General features: G+C 36.8%; 1 pseudogene; it reads right to left on the reverse strand.

Annotated features, from left to right (window-relative positions):
- Window positions 1-806: 806 nt before the first annotated feature.
- LOC129480012 (uncharacterized) lies at window positions 807-950 on the reverse strand (annotated as a pseudogene).
- Window positions 951-20,495: the final 19,545 nt, after the last annotated feature.

Here is a 20,495-nt window from a genome sequence, read left to right on the forward strand (position 1 = left end):
AAATAAGAAATAAAAACTCACTCTTCTAGAGAAAATCTCATCCATAATTTTCAGTTCTACCCATGGGCCACAATTCCCAAATATCTATCTCAATCTTGCCTTTGATGACAGACAATGTATCTTTTTGTATGTCTCCTTTTGAACATTAATATGTCCATTAATCTCAATACGTCAAAGATCTCAATGTCCTAAAGATGCTCACCTAATTTATTTTTGGCAACTATTTAGAAAATTTTGAATCATTAGAAATTCTTCCATTTACTCCATGTCTCACTTACACTTAGCCACCAAACCTATTCAACTGTATCTTCTAAACGTATTGAACCTTACCTTTTATTTCAATTCTGCTAATACTGCTTTTCTTCAGAACTGTGTAATTTCCTGCCTGTTTTGCTGCCATTTCTTCCATATTGGTCAAGCTCTCCTGTTCTTCTCTAATTTATATTCCATGATTCCAAGGTGATCCTTTAAAAAAATACAAATTTTAAGTATTAGCCCAAAAGTTATCCATACTTTTTTCAGGATAAAAATGGAAACCTTTAGTATCACATGTAAGTTTCTTCATAATCTGATTTTGGCTCACTTATCTGTCACTTCCTCAATAGTACCATACATAACTTTTTACATTTGTGTAAATAGATCTTGGTATTCATTGCTGTGTTTTGCACATACTGTTCCTGACAGCACCTTCCTGTGTTTCTCCCAAGTCAGCTTTGCCTTGGTTGATCACATTCTACAAGATATAGTTCAAAACTAATACAACATCTGAATAGCCTTCCCTTATTAGCCTACTATTTTTCTTTTTAACCAAGGAAGAACACAAATTATGCAGCCAAGTTTCCCACTTTTGGGGAAATTGCAGGGGTCTGCACACCCATAGTGTAATAAATAAACCTCGCCCTGGGAAAACCACCTTCATGATCATGTTACCTTCCCTGCCAGACAAGTATGCTCCAACATTTTTGAAGTAAATACTCTCCTCTACACTCAATAATTCTCTGCATAACTCTTTTATAACACTTGAAGTGGTTGTTTTAGTATCTAAACATTAATCAGTCTTACCTTTTTGCACTTCTTGATTTTGTTACTCTAGTTATGTTTTAAGATTATGGAAAGATAAATCAATTGGTTTATATTTATATTTTTATTTAACATATTTTAGCATGTAATCTTTTTTTTAAAGTAATTAAATAAGAGAACTAAATAAACTTGTAATATTTTTCCCTAAACCTAAGACTCTCACACCGGAGCCTTTGTTAAAATATTTATAAGAATTTTATGTCCTATAATGTAAAGTTTTTAACATTTTTTTTAGAAAAGGTTTTGCTCTGCTGTCCAGGCTGGAGTACAGTGACAAGGTCATGGCTCACTGCAGCCTTGACCTCCTGGGCTTAAGTGATCCTCCTACCTCAGCCTTCCAAGTAGCTGGGACTACAGGTCTGTGCCACCTAGCCTGGCTCAAGTGATCTGTCCCCCTTGGCCTCCCAAAGTGTTGGGATTACAGGTGTGAGCCACCTTACCTGGTGTAAACTGGTGTACAGTTGTTAAACAGAAATTGTACATGCCAAATTATTCTTTGTTATATTAAATTACTTATCATAAAATGTAACCAGCTTTCGAATCTAAATTTTAAACATGTTGATATATAGTTTTAGGGCAGAAGATACTAAAAAATAAATTGCTGTTTCTTGTGGGTTGAGATTTCCCAAGAAGAGATGTGGCTTAGTTTTTATATGTTAGAAAGGATTGTCATACAAACCTATATTATATGCACTACCTTGATATTAGAGAATCAAAGTATTTTGAAAATTATTTTTATGGCTGGGCACGGTGGCTCATGCCTGTAACCCCAGCACTTTGGGAGGCCAAGGCAGGTGGATCACCTGAGGTTGGGAGTTCGAGACCAGCCTGACCAACATGGCGAAACCCTGTCTCTACTAAAAATACAAAAAAATTATCCAGGTATAGTGGCGCATGCCTGTAATCCCAGCTACTTGGGAGGCTGAGGCAGGAGAATTGCTTGAACCTGGGAAGTGGAGGTTGTGGTGAGCCAAGATCGCATCATTGCACTCCAGCCTGGGCAACAAGAGCAAAACTCCATCTCAAAAAAAATTATTTTTATGTTATTGATTACTGAATCAGTATAATATATATATATTATATATTTTTATAATATATATTATATATTTTTATAATATATATATATAATATATTTTTATAATATATATATATATATAATATATATATACACACAGAAGAAAGCTTGTGGACTGAGAAGTAGACCATTCATTAGGAAGTTTCTATTCCACAAGAAGGATTAAGAGGGGGAAAGATTATCGCTTCTCGGCCTTTTGGCTAAGATCAAGTGTAGTAAGAGGGGGAAAGATTGTAAGAACTTACACCAGTATAATCTGGAAACAATAAAATTGTACAAGTAGAAAGAAGAACATAGAAATTTAACAATAAATAGTGAACACACTCTGTTTTGTGGAGTCTTGTTTATAAATGCATATGTTTACATTAGTACAGGAAAATCACAAAGTCATTTATTTCTATTTTGATGAAAGTACTTATGACACCTCAAACAATCCAGTCCAGAGATAAATGTGGATCCAATTGTCACTAGAAGACTGCTGAGGTATTAGCCTTGATTCTCTTTTGAAGTGCTAGCTGTGTCATGAACACAAAGGTTAAAAGAATGCTTTGTAAATAGCTTTGGAAAAAAGCCACAGGTTTAGGGAGAATGTTTATTTCTTGATTTAAATATAGATAAATAACATTTCATTGTTATATATGATATCAAATACAGTTTACAACTAGGTTGTCAACATTTATTTAAATACACAAAATATTTTGATTAGCGTTTGAATATTTTTAAACTAGAAGTCTTTATATTTAAAATTAGTTTCTTATAGACAGCATATACTTGAGTCTTGCTTTTTTATCCAATCTGATAATCAGTACTTTATTAGAGTGTTCAGACCCTTTACATTAAAATAATTTTGGTGTGATTAAATTAAAACCTACCACTTTGGTAATTGCTTTTTATTTGTTCCACCCACTCTTGGATTTTTTTTCTTCTTTTTTTCTTGTTTGTATTTACATTAATATATTTTATGATTCCATTTTATCTCCACTACTGGCTTTTTATTTTTTAATTTTTTTAGAGACAAGGTCATACTCTGTCACCCAGATTGGAGTGTAATGGCATGATCATAGCTCACTGTAGCCTGGGACTACTGGACTCAAGCAGTCCTCCTGCTTCGGCCTCCTGAGTAGCTAGGACTACAGGTGCATGTCACTATGTCTGGCTAATTTTATTTTCAAATTTTTTTGAAGTGACCAGATCTCACTATGTTGCCCAGTCTGGTCTCAAACTCCTGGCCTCAAGTAATCCTCCTCCCTTGGCATCCCAGAGTCCTGGGATTATAGATGTGAGCAACTGCACCTAGCCTGGCTTATTATTTATACCTCTTTAATATATGTTTAATGTTTGCCCTAAAGTTTATAATATACGTCTTTAATTAAGTATAGTCTATCTTCAAATATTAATAATATAATACTGCTTCATGTGTAGTATACAAACTTTGCAACAGTAAACTCCAAATTTCTCTATCATCTGTGATATTGTCAGACATTTTACTTTTATATAAGCTATAAAATCCCAACACATTGATGCTACTATTTTTGCTTTAGGCAATTACCTTTTAGATTGATTAAAAATAAGCAAAATATGACTTTTATGTTTGGTTTCATTTAAAGTGTTTCAGGATGTCTTTATTTCTTTATGTAGATACAAGTTTCCGTCTGGCGTCATATTTTTCTGCCTTAAGTACTTTTTAAAAAGATTTATTGCAGTGTATGTCTGTGGGTAATGAATGCTCTAAAAATATATCTATATTCTTCTGTGGTAGAATAAGAAACGTATTTGGTCTTTATCTCTAGTTTCTGTCACAGAGCACCTAAAAAGCTTGGAATTTCCTGAGATAGCGGTATCTTTTGTTACTCATAATGAGCTCCTTTCTATACAACTGAGTTTATGCTAATAAACTTAGTGGGGATATCAGGGGATGGCTGAAAGGGGTTGGAGGTTAAGCTCTATGGAAACTCTTGAACTAGGAAATGCGATGAGCTTCTGGGTTGCTGAACTTGTGGAGTGCTGGGAGAAAGGCTCACCCAGAGAGAGAATGGAAGATCTGTATGATTCCTTCTTCCATACCTTGCCTTGTGTGTCTCTTCCACATGGCTGTTCCTTAGTTATATCCTTTATAATAAACTGATAAACATAAACAAAGTATAATCCTGAGTTTTGTGAACAATTCTAGCAAATTATCAGACTCCAGGAGGGGCTTGTGGGAACCCTGGTTTTTAGTCAGAATGGAATTGAATTATAAGATACTCAGTTGGTGTCTGCTGCAGAATTGCTTGGTGTGTGTGGAGAAACCACACACATTCGGTGTCAGAAGTATGTTGTGAGAGTATAGTGTAGAGAAACAGTGTTGTGTTTTCCTGCCTTCATTTTTGAAAGATTTTCTGAGTGTAGCATATAGGTGCACAGGTATTTTTTTTTCAGTGCCTTAAAGATGTCATTCCACTGTCTTTTAGCTTGCATAGTTTTGACGAGAAGTCTGTCATAGTTCTTATCTTTTTTTTTTCCCTCTGTAATGTGTCTTTTTTCTTAGGCTGCTTGTAAGATACAGATTGTCCTCAACTTATGATGGTTCAACTTACAATTCTTTCCTTCTTTCTTCTTTCTTTTTTTCTTTCTTTCTTTTTCTTTCTTTCTTTTTTCTTTCTTTTTCTTTCCTCTTTCTTTTTCTTTCCTTTCTTTCTTCTTTCTTTTCTCTTTCATTCTCCTTTCTCTTTCTTTTTTCTTTTTCTTTCTTTCTTTTTCTTTCTTTCCTTCTTTCTCTCTTTTCCTTTTTTTCCCTCCCCTCCCTCCCTCCCTTCCTTCCTTCCATCCTTTTCTTTTCTTTTCTTTCTTTTCTGACAGGGTCTCATTCTGTCCCTAGGCTGGAGTGTAGTGACATGATTACAGTTCACTGCAGCTTTGACTTCCTGGGCTAAGGTGATCCTCCCACCTCAGCCTTCTGAGTAGCTGGCACCACAGGCCCATGCCACCATGCCTGGCTAATTTTTGTATTTTTTGTAGACATGGGGTTTTGCCACATTGCCCAGGCTAGTCTTGAACTCCTGGGCTCAAGCAATCCACCCACCTCAACCTCCCAAAATGCTGAGATTACAGGTGTAACCTACTGCCACTGGTCCTCAACTTTAACTTTTTTTACTTTATGATGGTGTGAAAGCAACACACATTCAACAGAAACCTTCCTTCTCTCCTGATCCTGGGCACCTACAGTGAGCCACAGCTCCTAGTTAGCCTGCATTTCTGACTGACAATATTTTCAATTTAGGATGAGTTTATTGGGATATAACCCCATTGTAAGTCAAGAGGCATCTGTACTCTCTTTACCTTTGGCTTTCAGTTGGTTGAATATTTCAAGTCTAGGTGCATGCTGTTTTATTTATTTATGTATTTTGTATTTATCTGGCATAGGGTTTTCTGATCTCTTTGGATTTAGGCTTTTGTTGCCCAGGGGAATACAGTCATAGTAAAGTTTCCTGTCCTTTCTACAATGGTGACAACTCCATTACTCTACATCTGCATCATAAGTGAGGCTTTCATTGGTTTCCTACTGTGTCTGTAATCTTTTCTCATGACCATAAAATGAAGGTCCACGAAGAGCCCATGAATTGGTATAGATACCCCTGTGTCTGTTGCTACTATGGGCTTTATACTCTCATGATAGTCAAGGCCCGGATTTAACAATTTGTTGCTAATAGCATATGAGTTATTTCTACCCACTTACATAGCAGCCACATATTCTTTTTGTGCTCTGCCCCGGGTGATTCAGTGCTTGCATCCAGTCTCTTCTTGGAGTTTCCAGTCTTTCCTTATGATTCAGGCTAATTGGTTGCCATGAGATCTCAGGTTACTGATGGGTTCAAGAAAAGTTATAATTCAAAATTTTTTTAAGCTTATATTTGATATATGGATAAAAATGATATTCTCTCCATTTTTCGACATTCAAAACAGAACCCTAAAGTCCAATTAGCAAGATATTTTGGACAGAGAAATTGTGCATTTCACACAGAAAGGAATTTAATGACTTAGCTAAAATTTTATTCATTGAAGAAAACAAATAAATATGTTCTACTTTAAAAGTGTTGGTTTTAGAAAATTTCTGTACATTTAATTTTAATGTATTTATTTAAAACTCTATATGCTTTTAAATTATAATTATTTTTATTTTAAGAGCTGCGCAAAAAATATTACTATTTAATATTGTTTAAAGCAAATACCCAATTTCTAATGTCCATAATTTAATAGATCTGATCACAGAATACACACACACACACACAGACACACACACACACACACACACGACTGTGAGGTTTTTAAAGAAATATCTGTGAATGGGCCGGGCACGGTGGCTCACGCTTGTAATCCCAGCACTTTGGGAGGCCGAGGCAAGCGGATCACGAGGTCAGGAGATCGAGACCACGGTGAAACTCCGTCTCTACTAAAAATACAAAAAAAAATTAGCCGGGCGTGGTGGTGGGCGCCTGTAGTCCCAGCTACTTGGAGAGGCTGAGGCAGGAGAATGGCGTGAACCCGGGAGGCGGAGCTTGCAGTGAGCCGAGATTGCGCCACTGCACTCCAGCCTGGGTGACAGAGCGAGACTCTGTCTCCAAAAAAAAAAAAAAAAAAGAAATATCTGTGAATGATACACAAATAGTGTCCCTCCATGTATATTATAGACAAAATATTTTTAAAATATACCAATAAGAAAAGAATTTTTTTTGCATTGCTTACAGCTACTTTACTTTTTGTTGTGTTTTTTCTTTTTTAGGCCAAGCAATACTTAGGGAGCTCATAACTACTTTATTAGATGTTCTTCTTTTTCAGTAGAAGCCATTGTAATACTCTCTATGTGAACACTGATCCTAAGTATATTTTCATTGATAAATACACCAGGTAAATGAATGTGCAATGACATTAGTTCGTAATTCCTGAAGCCTATTCCACTGGACATTTGATCTGCATATAACAGAAGTTAATGAAGGTTCTATGGTCAAATAAATTTGTATACTTTTGGGTTAAATAAACTTAAATAAGTTTTTATTTGTTTTGTTTTTGTTTTTTAATAACCAGACTACTCAGACTTTAATATGCTAATATACATTGTAAATCTCATTGAAAAGACTAATTTTCTTAAAAATTCTTTTCTAATTAGAATTATTATTCCACAAGACTATACTTTTCACTGTTATCAAAATTTATTTAATTGCCAAACACTTTGAGAAATTCTGTATATTTTCAAATACAAAAAAATTAATGGATGCCCCCTAAGTGCCAGGCTACATATTAGATCCTGCAGATTCTTTTGAGTAAAATAGGCATGGTCTTTGCCCTCATGGAACAAACATGTATTTTAAAATAGATTTTTTTTAAAGAAAGCTAAATAATAATTATGCAAAAAGATTTCTAGACTCATTGCCATAGAAGTGAATACAAAACATTTAAGTATATGTATAAAATGGAATACGATAAAACTTAATCGAAGAACAACTTGCATAAAATATAAGTATGAAAAGCTTAACATAATACATAAAGAATTAATTTGAATTCACAAGACAAACATCAAGTGCCAGTAGTAAATGGGCAAACAGTATAAAAAAAACCCACATAGCCGGGCGCGGTGGCTCACGCTTGTAATCCCAGCACTTTGGGAGGCCGAGGCGGGCGGATCACAAGGTCAGGAGATCGAGACCACGGTGAAACCCCGTCTCTACTAAAAATACAAAAAAAAAATTAGCCGGGCGTGGTGGCGGGCGCCTGTAGTCCCAGCTACTCGGAGAGGCTGAGACAGGAGAATGGCGTGAGCCCGGGAGGCGGAGCTTGCAGTGAGCCGAGACTGCGCCACTGCACTCCAGCCTGGGTGACAGAGCTAGACTCCGTCTCCAAAAAAAAAAAAAAAAAAAAAAAAAAAAAAACCCACATAAGTAAAAATGTAAATAGCAAAATAAGTTATTAAAAAAATCTATTGTTCCTAGTCATCAAAGCAACATTTTAGTAGCATCTATTTAACTTCTATAAATTTGCTCATACTATAGAACATTCAAACAAAACAAATAAGTACAATATTGACACAGTTGTGATCAAACAAGCTTTTTGGAAAGCATTCAAAGCAATACCTATCAACAGCCAAACTAAGTGCATCTGCTCACTGAGTAATACTACTACTAGGAATTTTTGTAAAAAAAAATTCAACAGAACAATAAAACTATGTTTATGAACAAATACATGTTCACTGTAATTTTATTTATAGTATTAAAAATTAGAAACAATGTCAATTATAATAGGCAATAGCAAATTAAATATTGTTATGCTAATTTCGTGGATTATTATTTTTATTGTGCATCTATCCTAGACAGCTTAGATTTTCTGAAAAAATAAAAAAAATTAGCTTAATTAGGTGTGCTGCAGTGGGTTTACAAAATCCTATACTTATTAAGAGTAATACTTTATGTTTATGTGTAAAAGATTGTTATTAGATTATTAATTTGAGTGAGCTACGGCAGGCCTTGGAGGTTGATAGCCAGATGAACTAGCTGTCCTCAAACCGTGACCTATATATAGGTGTGATAAATGAACATGAAAACAATGTTTTCCTGTGCTGGTGGAAAAGAATTTATAAACATTTTGCATATATTTGCATAACCTACGTGTAATCAGTTACATTGCTAATATACAGTTGTTCCCCCTTATCCATGGGGGATATACCCCAAGACTCCCAGGGGGTCCCTGAAACTGAGGACAGTACTGAACCGTATATATAGTGCTTTTTCTTATATATACATGCCTATAATGAAGTTTAATTTATAAATTAGTCACAGTAAGAGATTAACAATAACTAATAATAAAATAGAACTATTATAAGAATATACTGTAAAAAGGTTATGCAAATGTGGTCTTATTTTTTTCTTTCTCTCTCAAAAAATCTTATTGTATGTAATATTTTCAGACTGTGGTTGACTGAAGGAACTGTGGAAAGCGAAACCATGAATAAGGAGGAGACTATTGTAAGGATTATCAAGTAGTGGTCAAGAAGATGGATAATGAATAAAATATAAAAGGGTGCTATCACCATGAAACAGGTACATAATTCAATTAACTGTAATTGAAGGTAATTAGCTGGATTCTATGTGATGGGTGCAGAATTCCATCTATCTAAATCAGACAATAAAAAGTTGAAAATAAAATTTGCATAAAGGTGAAATTTACCCAAGGAAATTTACTGAAGGAATGTATTTTAAGGACTGTAAAGCTGCATGGCAACTAAAAGCATGCCTTTGAGTTTCCCTGTTGATATGGTGTTACTGGCTTGGAAAAGGATCACAGATCTGATCCCACATTCCAGTCCCCCAAATCAGACAGTTTACCTAGATCTGTAGCAGGATATTCATTTTGAATCTTTATCTGGAGATCCCGGCACTGCTGGAAATAGTAATTTTCACTCTTTAGTTGGGTGAATAAGGGAGGAGACCACCCCTCATATTGTCTTATGCCCAATTTCTGCCACCAGAGAAAGAAGAAGTAAAAACTAAAACGCAGAAATGAAATCCACAAGCAGATAGCCCGGCGCCATGCCCTGGGCCTGGTAGTTAAAAGATCGACCCCTGACCTAACCTGTTATGTTATCTGTAGATTCCAGACATTGTGTGGAAAACCATTGTAAAAATCCCTGTCCTGTTCTGTTTCATTCTGATTACGGTGCATGCAACCACCAGTCACATACCCCCTGCTTGCTCAATTGATCACGACCCTATCACACGGACCCCCTTAGAGTTGTGAGCCCTTAAAAGGGACAGGAATTGCTCACTCAGAGAGCTCGGCTCTTGAGACAGGAGTCTTGCCAATGCTCCCGGCTGAATAAACCCCTTCCTTCTTTAACTTGGTGTCTGCGGAGTTTTGTCTGTGGCTTGTCCTGCTACAAAATGACTTTGCAAACCCATTAAGTTTTAGAAGTTATATAGAGATAGTAACATAATATATAGAAAGTATTAATACTGTGATAGTTTGTGAAATATATTTTAAGTCATAATGATAATTTATGTTTCTTATATGTAGCATATGAAATGTTCAAGAGATGACATGTTAGAGAATCCAATTGTTTTGTATTTTTAATTAGAAATGCCTAATTATACTTGTGATTTAAATTTGACATGCATTAGGGAATGTAATTAATTAAGTTTATAAACAGTGCTTGAATGCTTACTAAAGTTGTACATTCAATTTGTTTTATTTTAAAAAGCTGCTTAAGAATTTATAAAGACTTTTAGTCTGTAAGTTGGCCTTATCAGGAATGTGATGTTTGAAAAAATAAAAAATATTAAAGTTATACATGTAGGTTAAAAATCTAATATATTAAACTTACTAGGCCGGGCGCGGTGGCTCACGCTTGTAATCCCAGCACTTTGGGAGGCTGAGGCGGGCGGATCACGAGGTCAGGAGATCGAGACCACGGTGAAACCCTGTCTCTACTAAAAATACAAAAAAAAATTAGCCGGGCGTGGTGGCGGGTGCCTGTAGTCCCAGCTACTTGGAGAGGCTGAGGCAGGAGAATGGCGTGAACCCGGGAGGCGGAGCTTGCAGTGAGCCGAGATCGCGCCACTGCACTCCAGCCTGGGTGAAAGAGCAAGACTCCGTCTCAAAAAAAAAAAAAAAAAAAAACTTACTAAACAATTAATTAAAAAATAAAGAGTAATTAAAAGCGATTGTGCTTATTCTTAATAAAAATTATTTAGTTTCTAAATCTGCTAGTAAGAGTTATATGTTGAATTTAGAGGTTTAAGAAAAATTTAGTCTTTTAATTAACCACAATAACAAATTTCACATTTAGACAGCTCTAAGTGGTTCATTTTGCATTTAAAAGCCCTCTCTTGGACATTAAAAATTCACCGACATGTTAAGCCCAATGTTAATTATCAATTCAACATGACAACATGACAAATTCATAAGTCACTCTGAAAATCCATTTCATTATTCCATTTGCATTTGACTACTTAGTGACATACTTTGCATTTTAAATAAATATTTAATGAAAGTATCATATTTAATATAGAAAATTTGTAAGTAAAAAATGTGTAAGAAAGAAACATTGCCAGTAATCCACCAAAAGATGGCCACTACTAATATTTTAGTATATTAGTTTTTTATATATATTTTAAGCACAAATTAAATTAGTAACCTACTCTATATTCTTTATACATGGTTTTTTATATGTTGGCTTTTACATTTTAATTTTTTTACCGTGGCAATGTGTACAGATTTTACATTGCAAGAAGAGAGAACCGGGGGGCTTGAGTGACTTTTGCCACAGTGTAATGAAGGAAGCGTTGGATTTGGTACTAGACAGAAAAGAGGTTAAATTTGGTTTCAATGTTTACTAGCAGGGAGGACCTCGGACAAGCTTCTTATCATACACTAGCCTCAATTTCCATACCTGTGAAGTGATAATGATAATTACTACTTAATTTGTGTGTTGGGGGAAATGAGGTATCTCTATCTAAAGTAGATAGGGTAGTATCTGATATTAATAGATATTTTTATGCTAAGAATTGTAGAGCTTGGTTTTAGTAGAAACTTTCGGTTCAGTCTGTGATCTGAAGTGCTTTTGAGGTGAAGGAATCTCAGACCCATGGAAGGATTCTTTGTTCTCTCAATTCCACACATGACTAGTTAGAGCCGTTCAATGTGATTGGCAAGCAGAGTTAAGAGTGTGCTGTAATAGCTGCATTGGAAGTGTACAGAAAAATCATGGTAAGAAATTCAAAATCGAGAAACCAGCCAAAGAAAAAAATGCTCAACACATAAATTTATATAAAAGTATTTGTTCTAATTGCTTTTATATATAGTCAGAGACAAATCATTTAAAATGACAAAAATGTTTTTTTTTTTTGGAAAGCTCAGCAGGCATTCAGGGCCCCAGAGAGTCATCGTTATGAAGGGAAAATACTAACAGGGTGGACTTCAATTTTCAATAAGAAAATTGGAGGCTTTATTTGTGTGAGTCCAATTAGTGCAGCTAGTCAAATTTTTCAAATTGCAGAATTATAAGACAGTTTTAGAAAAGAAATGTTTTATGTAATTCTAACAACTATGCATACCCCCTTGTGGTTAGAAATAATCCTTTTTGTGAATGATTCTTCTCAGAAGAGAGGCATTCACTTTATGTACATGACATCTTGTCTTTTGTCTTTTTTTTTTTTAATGAGCCTCACAAAAAGACCCCCTAGAAATGATCAGGCGATGCCAACTTATTCTCCATATAAACATTCTGATTTCTAAGAGTTCACAGCCACCGCCTTTGTGCTTTACCTGAGGCTATACTCATTGCCAAACTTCCCTGACAAGCTTTTTGCCCTTACTTATTGTTGTGCTGATATCCGGTGTCAGAGCATTGTAGATTGTGCTGGAAACACTATGTAATTACACGGGCTTTCTGGTCTCAAAGTTACCTCACCTATTTCATCACTATACTTTTCTAACAAGGGAACGGAAACCCAAGATATAAGACATCAGTGGGAAATTGGCACCATGGATATTGGAGAGCCAGTGGCACTATATTAAACTTCAAAATGAAAGAAGGGGCCTGATGGCAAATTCACTTGCTTCCACTTTCAAAGGTCAACCAGTAACATCCCGAAAACTAGAGTGATTCTTCAAGTGATCTGTAGATACTTCACATGTTTAGAAATGAGTGTTGTAACCTAATCATTTTGGTGACTATAAATTCTCAGACACCTGCTCTCTGTCTTCCCCCTTACACCTGAGGACCTGTGCAATGTAGAGACTACAATAGATATATGGCTAAAGTAGATAATGTGCTACTTCTGCATTTTCGTATTAGTAAACATTTTAACACAATTTTTCATATATGCAAATTAAAATTATTTAAGAAAATGCAGTTTCAAATACAAATCTATCTTTTTATTTGAAAACAATATTTGCCCTTACAAAGACCAATAAGTTGTTTTCAACCAATTCGTGTTTTATTGATAGAAGGGTCAAGTGTTAAAAGAAAAAAAGTGAGAATGGCATTAAAAATTTAAAACAATCTATTTTGTTATATCATTAAAAATTTAAAACAATCTATTTTTTTAGATATATTTTGTTAATAAAATTGTTAAGGCTCTTTGATGTCTGCACTTTTGCAATTTCTAAAATCAATGTCTTTTGCACATTGCCATGCAAAGACTCATTAGAAAAATTACAGAAAAAAAAAAAACACGAAGAATTATTGAAGTGTGCAAGTCATACGATTTTAGTCTTTTAAGCAGGTATTGAAGGTACTTTAAAAACGTTGGATGATTAGTAAATAATTCTAATAACAGATTTTTTTTTCCCTTTAGGTAAAAATACTTTTGGAAGGCCAGATGCAGTGAATCATGCCTGTATTCCTAGCACTTTGGGAGGCTGAGGCGGGTGGATCACCTGAGGTCGGGAGTTTGAGACCAGCCTGGCCAATATGGTGAAACCTCATCTCTATTAAAAATACCGAACAGACACTTCTCAAAAGAAGACATTTATGCAGCCAAAAAACACATGAAAAAATGCTCATTATCACTGGCCATCAGAGAAATGCAAATCAAAACCACAATGAGATACCATCTCACACCAGTTAGAATGGCCATCATTAAAAAGTCAGGAAACAACAGGTGCTGGAGAGGATGTGGAGAAATAGGAACGCTTTTACACGGTTTGTGGGACTGTAAACTAGTTCAACCATTGTGGAAGTCAGTGTGGCGATTCCTCAGGGATCTAGAACTAGAAATACCATTTGACCCAGCCATCCCATTACTGGGTATATACCCAAAGGACTATAAATCATGCTGCTATAAAGACACATGCACACGTATGTTTATTGCGGCACTATTCACAATAGCAAAGAGTTGGAACCAACCCAAATGTCCAACAACGATAGACTGGATTAAGAAAATGTGGCACATATACACCATGGAATACTATGCAGCCATAAAAAATGATGAGTTCATGTCCTTTGTAGGGACATGGATGAAATTGGAAAACATCATTCTCAGTAAACTATCGCAAGGACAAAAAACCAAACACCACATGTTCTCACTCATAGGTGGGAATTGAACAATGAGAACTCATGGACACAGGAAGGGGAACACCACACTCTGGGGAGTGTTGTGGGGTGGGGGAAGAGGGGAGGGACAGCATTAGGAGATATACCTAATGCTAAATGACGAGTTAATGGGTGCAGCAAACCAACATGGCACATGGATACATATGTAACAAACCTGCACATTGTGCACATGTACCCTAAAACCTAAAGTATAATTAAAAAAAAAAAATACAAAAATTAGCCGGGCGTGGTGGCGGGTGCTTGTAATCCCAGTTACTCGGGAGGCTAAGGCAGAATTGCTTGAATCCGGAAGGCGGGGTTTGCAGTGAGCTGAGATTGTGCCATTGCACTCCAGCCTGCGTGACAACAGCAAAACTCCATCCCCCGCAAAAAAAAAAAAAAAATCCTTTTGAAATTAATAGCTTTGTTAGAGCTTTGTTTTCTCAGATTAATAAAAATAATTTTCATTTCATTAAAGATATAGAATTTGTTACCATTGTGGTTTCAGCTCCATCAAAGGTAGCTTACATTGGCCAACTCTTTGATCATCAATTTTGGTGCACTAGACTCAAGTTAATAGTAAAGAAGGAATTCTATATATATTTTTAATTTAAGAGACAGGGTTTCACTCTCACCCAGGCTGCAATACAGTGGTGCAATAATAGCTCACTGTAACCTTTAACTCATAAGATTGAGCTTAAGGGAATCTCTGGCCTCATCCTCACAAGTAGCTAGGACTATAGGCATGCACCACTGCAGCCAGCTAATTTTATTTTATTTTATTTTATTTTCTTGAGACAAGGTCTGGCTCTGTCATCCAGGCTGGAGTGTAGTGGCACAATCCTGGCTCACTGCAGCCTCGACCTCCTGGGCTCAAACAAGCCTCTCACCTTAGTCCCCCGAGGAGCTGGGACTACAAGTGTGTGCCACCACGACTGGCTAATATTTTTTTTGGTAGAGATGAGGTTTCACCACGTTGCCTAGTCTGGTTTTGTATTCCTGGGCTCCAGTGAAGCTCCCACCTTGGCCTCCCAAAGTGTTGGGATTACAGGAACAAGCCGCTGCACCTGGTAAAAAATTTTTAATGTTTTGTAGAGATGAGGTCTTGCTATGTTGCCCAGGCTGCTCTCAAACTCCTAGCTTCAAGTGATGCTCCTGCCCGAAGTGCTGAGGTTACAGGCGTAAGCCACCATGCCCAGTCTGATTCTAATTGTTAAGAGGTTTTAATAGACTGATTTGACCCGCTAAAGTTATCTTCCAATAATAATGTTAACAATTTGTATTTTCAAAATATTCATTTTAAAATAGGTTTTCTTTTAAAATGTGAACATTTTTGTTTGCCTGAGTTTCTATTTTGAGGAATCAGGTTTGACCTGAAAGGTTGAGCACTGGCCAGTCTTTGGAAGATGATTTATGATCAATTGACCTAATCAGTCAAAGCAGAGAGATGAGTCAAGGCTGAGGGTTCAACTTGTACAAGAGCCAAAACCTTCACATGGAGAAAAGCTCTTGACATCCATGGTTGACAGGTGCACTCTTAACACCAGCACTCTAATCTATGCTACTGGCCATTGCGAAACAAAAGTGAAGCCTTTTTAGACTCCCACCAGAAAAAGTGGAAACCAGCCCATCTGTCCTGAAATGTTTTTGTATCACCATGGCCATTTTGAAAGCACAGAACGGCATACTCTTATAATTCTAGATCTGCATCTGCTAAAGCTATGAGCTCCAGAATGAACAACCTTTAGACAGAACTGTAACCCTTAATGAGTGCAAATGGTTTTCTTTTCCACTGCACACAAGGCAACATTTTGGCTGCACGGGTTAATCAAGAAATGAAATGAGGAGCAGCAATAGCAACAACAATAGCAACTGCAAAGATGTATGAGGCAAAGGAAGAAGTATAGTGAGAAGGACAAGAAAGTTTACATCAGGGGTCTGCAAGCTATTGCACTTAGGCCGACTGCCTGTTTTTGTAAATACGTTTTCTTTAAAAACTGTAGTTAAATATACATAACTTAAAATTTATCATTTTAACCATTTTTAAGTGTGTAGTTCAGTGGCATTAAGTACATTCATAGGGGTATGCAACCGTTACCACTACTCACCTCCAGAACTTTGTTGTTGTTGTTGTTGAGACAGAGCATCACTCTGTCACCCAGGCTGGAGTACAGTGGTGCAATCTCGGCTCACTGCAACCTCTGCCTCCCGGGTTCAAACGATTCTCCAGCTGCAACTTCCTGAGCAGCTGGGATTACGAGTGTCTGCCGCCATGCCTGGATAATTTTTGTATTTTTAGTAGAGACGAGGTTTCACCATGTTGGCCAGGCTGGTCTCGAACTCCTTACCTCAGGTGATCTATGCACCTTGGCATCCCAAAGTGTTGGGATCACAGGCGTGAGCCACGATGCCTGGCCTCAGAACTTTTTCATTATCCCAGTCAGAAACTCTGGGCCCATTAAACACTTACTCTCCATTTCCCTCTCTTTCCAGCCTCTGGCAACCACCATTCTACTTTCCATCTCTGTGAATTTGCCATATCTAGATACCTCATATAAATGGAATGATAACGATATTTGTCCTTTTGTGTCTAGCTTATTTCACTTAGCATAATGTTTTAAGATTCATCAATGTTGTAGCCTGTGTAAATAAAGTTTTATTGGAACACAGCCAGGTCCATTTGTTTACATAATGTCCATGGCAACTTTCACAATACGGTGGCAGGGTTGAGTAGTTATGATAGAGCTGTGATGACTGACAAGACCAGAGATATTTACTCACTGACCCTTTACAGAAAAAAAACTAAGTCCTTGGTTTAGATTAAAGAACCATAAAGTACCTCGTTGTTTTTTAAAAACTCCTTTATAGTGTTACTTGCCTATGGCAATTTTGGCTTATTTCTCAGCCTGATAAATAGGATTAATGAACTGTTTATCACACTGTTGTCATTAGTAAAGAGCCTCAAATGTCAAGATTTAAAATTCTTTCCGCAGGCCTGGTTACAGTGAAAGAGGGCTCATTTTCACATTTCACTGATACACATTTTACATAATGAGGACTGATTAGTGAGAGCTGATTAGTGAATCTTGGTGCAGAAAGTTCTAAAGCATGATGGACAGTTGCAGAATCTAAAAATGTCTCTTTTTCTTTGCCTTTGTCCTCTGTAACTGTGAATTTGTATGAAACAGCATAATGTGTATGCAATATTTGTAATGATAAAAAATGTGCATTTTTGCTTGAAAGTCTAAAATATCATCTTCTACCTGAACTATTAGGTATAGTTTCTTATTTTATTGCATTGTATTAAAATTTTTTAGGACTCTCCTAATTAGCGCCACTAAATTATTTGTGGACAAGTACAAAGAAGTCTGAGAAGAACATTTTTTTTTTTCTCTGTATTCAAAGCAACCGGGAAGGAAATGTATGTTGTAGTTGCAAAATACAGATGAAACGGTAGATAATGCTGTTTCCCATGAGGTCAGGTTTCAATGATTCATCCTGTGTTAACAAAATGTAATGTGCTTGGGCAAACATTCCAGATAAGACAGCACCTGGTTTTATCATACATGATAACAATGAAAAGGTCTGAGGGACACTTTATGGAAACCATCGAGGTAATAATAACAAAACTATAATAGCAAACATTTCTATGGTGTTGACTTTGTGCCAGGCACTGTTCCAAGAATTTTGCATATATTAACTCATTTGATCCTTGTGGCAAGTTTATGAAAGAGGAACTTTTATTATCTCTCTTTTACAAAAGAGGTATTTGAGGTATAGAAATGAATAGCTCTATTTTCACGGTTAGGTTGGGAGTAGGGGATGGATGTTGACCAACTGTGGCACTTACTCTGTTTCAGTGATCACTTTCTCTATTCAGACACCCAGAAGACGCAGTTCATCCAGCGAGGAGCACTCTGACTTCAGTGAGGGGTTGGTGCCCTTCTCTCATCCTCAGGCTCCCCATTCCTGTGTCAGTGCCTCAACAGTTGTCTCCATTCACTTTAAAAGGCGTCTTCATGACAAAGACTCTGATTCCTATTTTTGCCTCGACTTTTGCCATTTTTCCTCTCTTCCACCCACTTGCATATACTTCAATGTAGTCCTATCAAATAACTTGGAATTCCTGAAACTTGTCTTTCCCGCATGACTTCAATCCACCTTTTCCTAGCTATGCTGTGCAACCTTGAACAAGTTACTTAACTTTTTTTTTTACTTTTAAAAACTGTGATAAAATACACATAACAAAAAACAAGATTGTACATCCATCGCCACTATCTAGTTCCAGAATATTTTCACCACTACAAAAGGAAACCCAGTGCCTATTAAGCAATCACTTTCTACTCCCCATCCCTCCAGTTCCTGGAAACCAATAATCTGGTTTTTTTTTTTTTTTTTTTTTGGTTGTTTTTTTTCTGGATACCGGATCTTGCTCTGTTGCCCAGGCTGGAGTGCAGTGGTGCAATCATGGCTGACTGCAGCCTTGAACTCCTAGACCCAAGGAATCCTCTTACCTCAGCCTCTGAAGTAGCTGGGATTACAGGTGCATGTCACCACACCTGGCTAATTTTCGTAAAAAAATTTCTTTTATGGAGATGGAGTCTTGCTATGTTGACCAGGCTGGTTTTGAACTCCTGGCTTTAAGCCTCCCAAAGTGCTGGAATTATAAGCATAAGCCATTGTGTCTGGCCCAATATGTTTTCTGTCCTTATAGATTTCACAGCTTTGAATATTTTATATATATGGCATCATACCATATGTGGTCTTTTGTGTCTGGTTTCTTTCACTTAGTATAATTTATTTTTCCCTACAAAACAGCAACCACAGAGCATAATGTTTTTAAGATTCATCCATGTTGTAGCATGTTTCAGTACTTAGTTCTTTTTCACGACTGAATAAAATTCCACTGTATGGACATACCACATTTTGATCATCCATTCATCAGTTGATAGGCATTTGAGTTGTTTCCACCTTTTGGCTGTTATGGATAGTGTTGCCATTAATATTCCATGCAAGTTTTTGTTTGAACACTTGTTTTCAGTTCTTTTGGGTATATACTCAAGATGAGAATTACTGAGTCATATGGTAATTCTATGTTTAACTTATCGAGTAACCGCCAAACTATTTTTCACAGTGGCTGCAGCATTTAACACTCCCAGCAAAAATGTACAAGTGTTCCAATTTCTCTACATCTTTGCCAACACTTGCTATGTTCTATTTTTTTAAATTATAACCATCTGAGTGGATGCAAAGTGGTAGCTCATTATGGTTACTCAATCTATTTAAGCCTTTAAATCTACATTTGCAATGATGATGCAAATAGCACTTAATTCATACAATTGTATATGGAATAAATGCAATCATGTATGTTGGGGGCTTGGGCTAGTGCTCTGTAAATGTAAGGTCTATTATTATTCTGTTTACCATTGCTGCTGGGCCTATGTTATCTCTCCTGGAAAAGGCAGTACTCTGGGGTCAGATGTTTGGGCTCGAAATCTGATTCTGCATTTGCCAGCCGCATGGCCTCAAGCAAGTTATTTAACTTCTGTGTGCGGCAGTATCCTTGTCTATAATGTGTTCTAGCAGTACCTATATTGCCTGGTTGTTTTGAAGACTATGAGTTACTGTATGTAAAGAACAGTACCTGGCTCGGAGGAGACACTGTAAGTGTTAACTGTTATTACTTCCTCCTTCTATTTCCCAGGATAATTCCTGCTCAATCTCCAGATTGCAGCTTCGATCTCTTCCCTTAGGAAGCTTCCTTTGTCAAACCCCCTAACCTCCACACCCCGACCCCTACAAGGTTAAGTTGGCTGTCTCTCCTATTCACTTACTGAGTCACTTAGATTGCTGTCTGTCTCTTGTCTTTTTGCACCTTTGTTTGCTCACTATCTAGCAGACTACCTGGCCTATAGTACTCTCAATTATTATTAGTTAAATAAATAAATGGGGCCGGGTGTGGTGGCTTATGCCTGTAATCCCAGCACTTTGGGAGGCCGAGGCAGGCGGATCACGAGGTCAGGAGATCGAGACCATCCTGGCTAACACAGTGAAACCCCATTTCTACTAACGATACAAAAAAATTAGCTGGGCGTGGTGGCGGGCACCTGTAGTCCCAGCTACGCAGGAGGCTGAGGCAGGAGAATGGCATGAACCCAGTAGGCGGAGCTTGCAGTGAGCCAAGATTGCGGCACTGCACTCCAGCCTGGGCGACAGAGAGAGACTCCATCTCAAAATAAATAAATAAATAAATAAATAAACAAACAAACAAACAAACAA

Source organism: Symphalangus syndactylus, chromosome 3 (genome assembly GCF_028878055.3).
Source record: "Symphalangus syndactylus isolate Jambi chromosome 3, NHGRI_mSymSyn1-v2.1_pri, whole genome shotgun sequence".
Lineage (NCBI taxonomy): Eukaryota > Metazoa > Chordata > Mammalia > Primates > Hylobatidae > Symphalangus > Symphalangus syndactylus.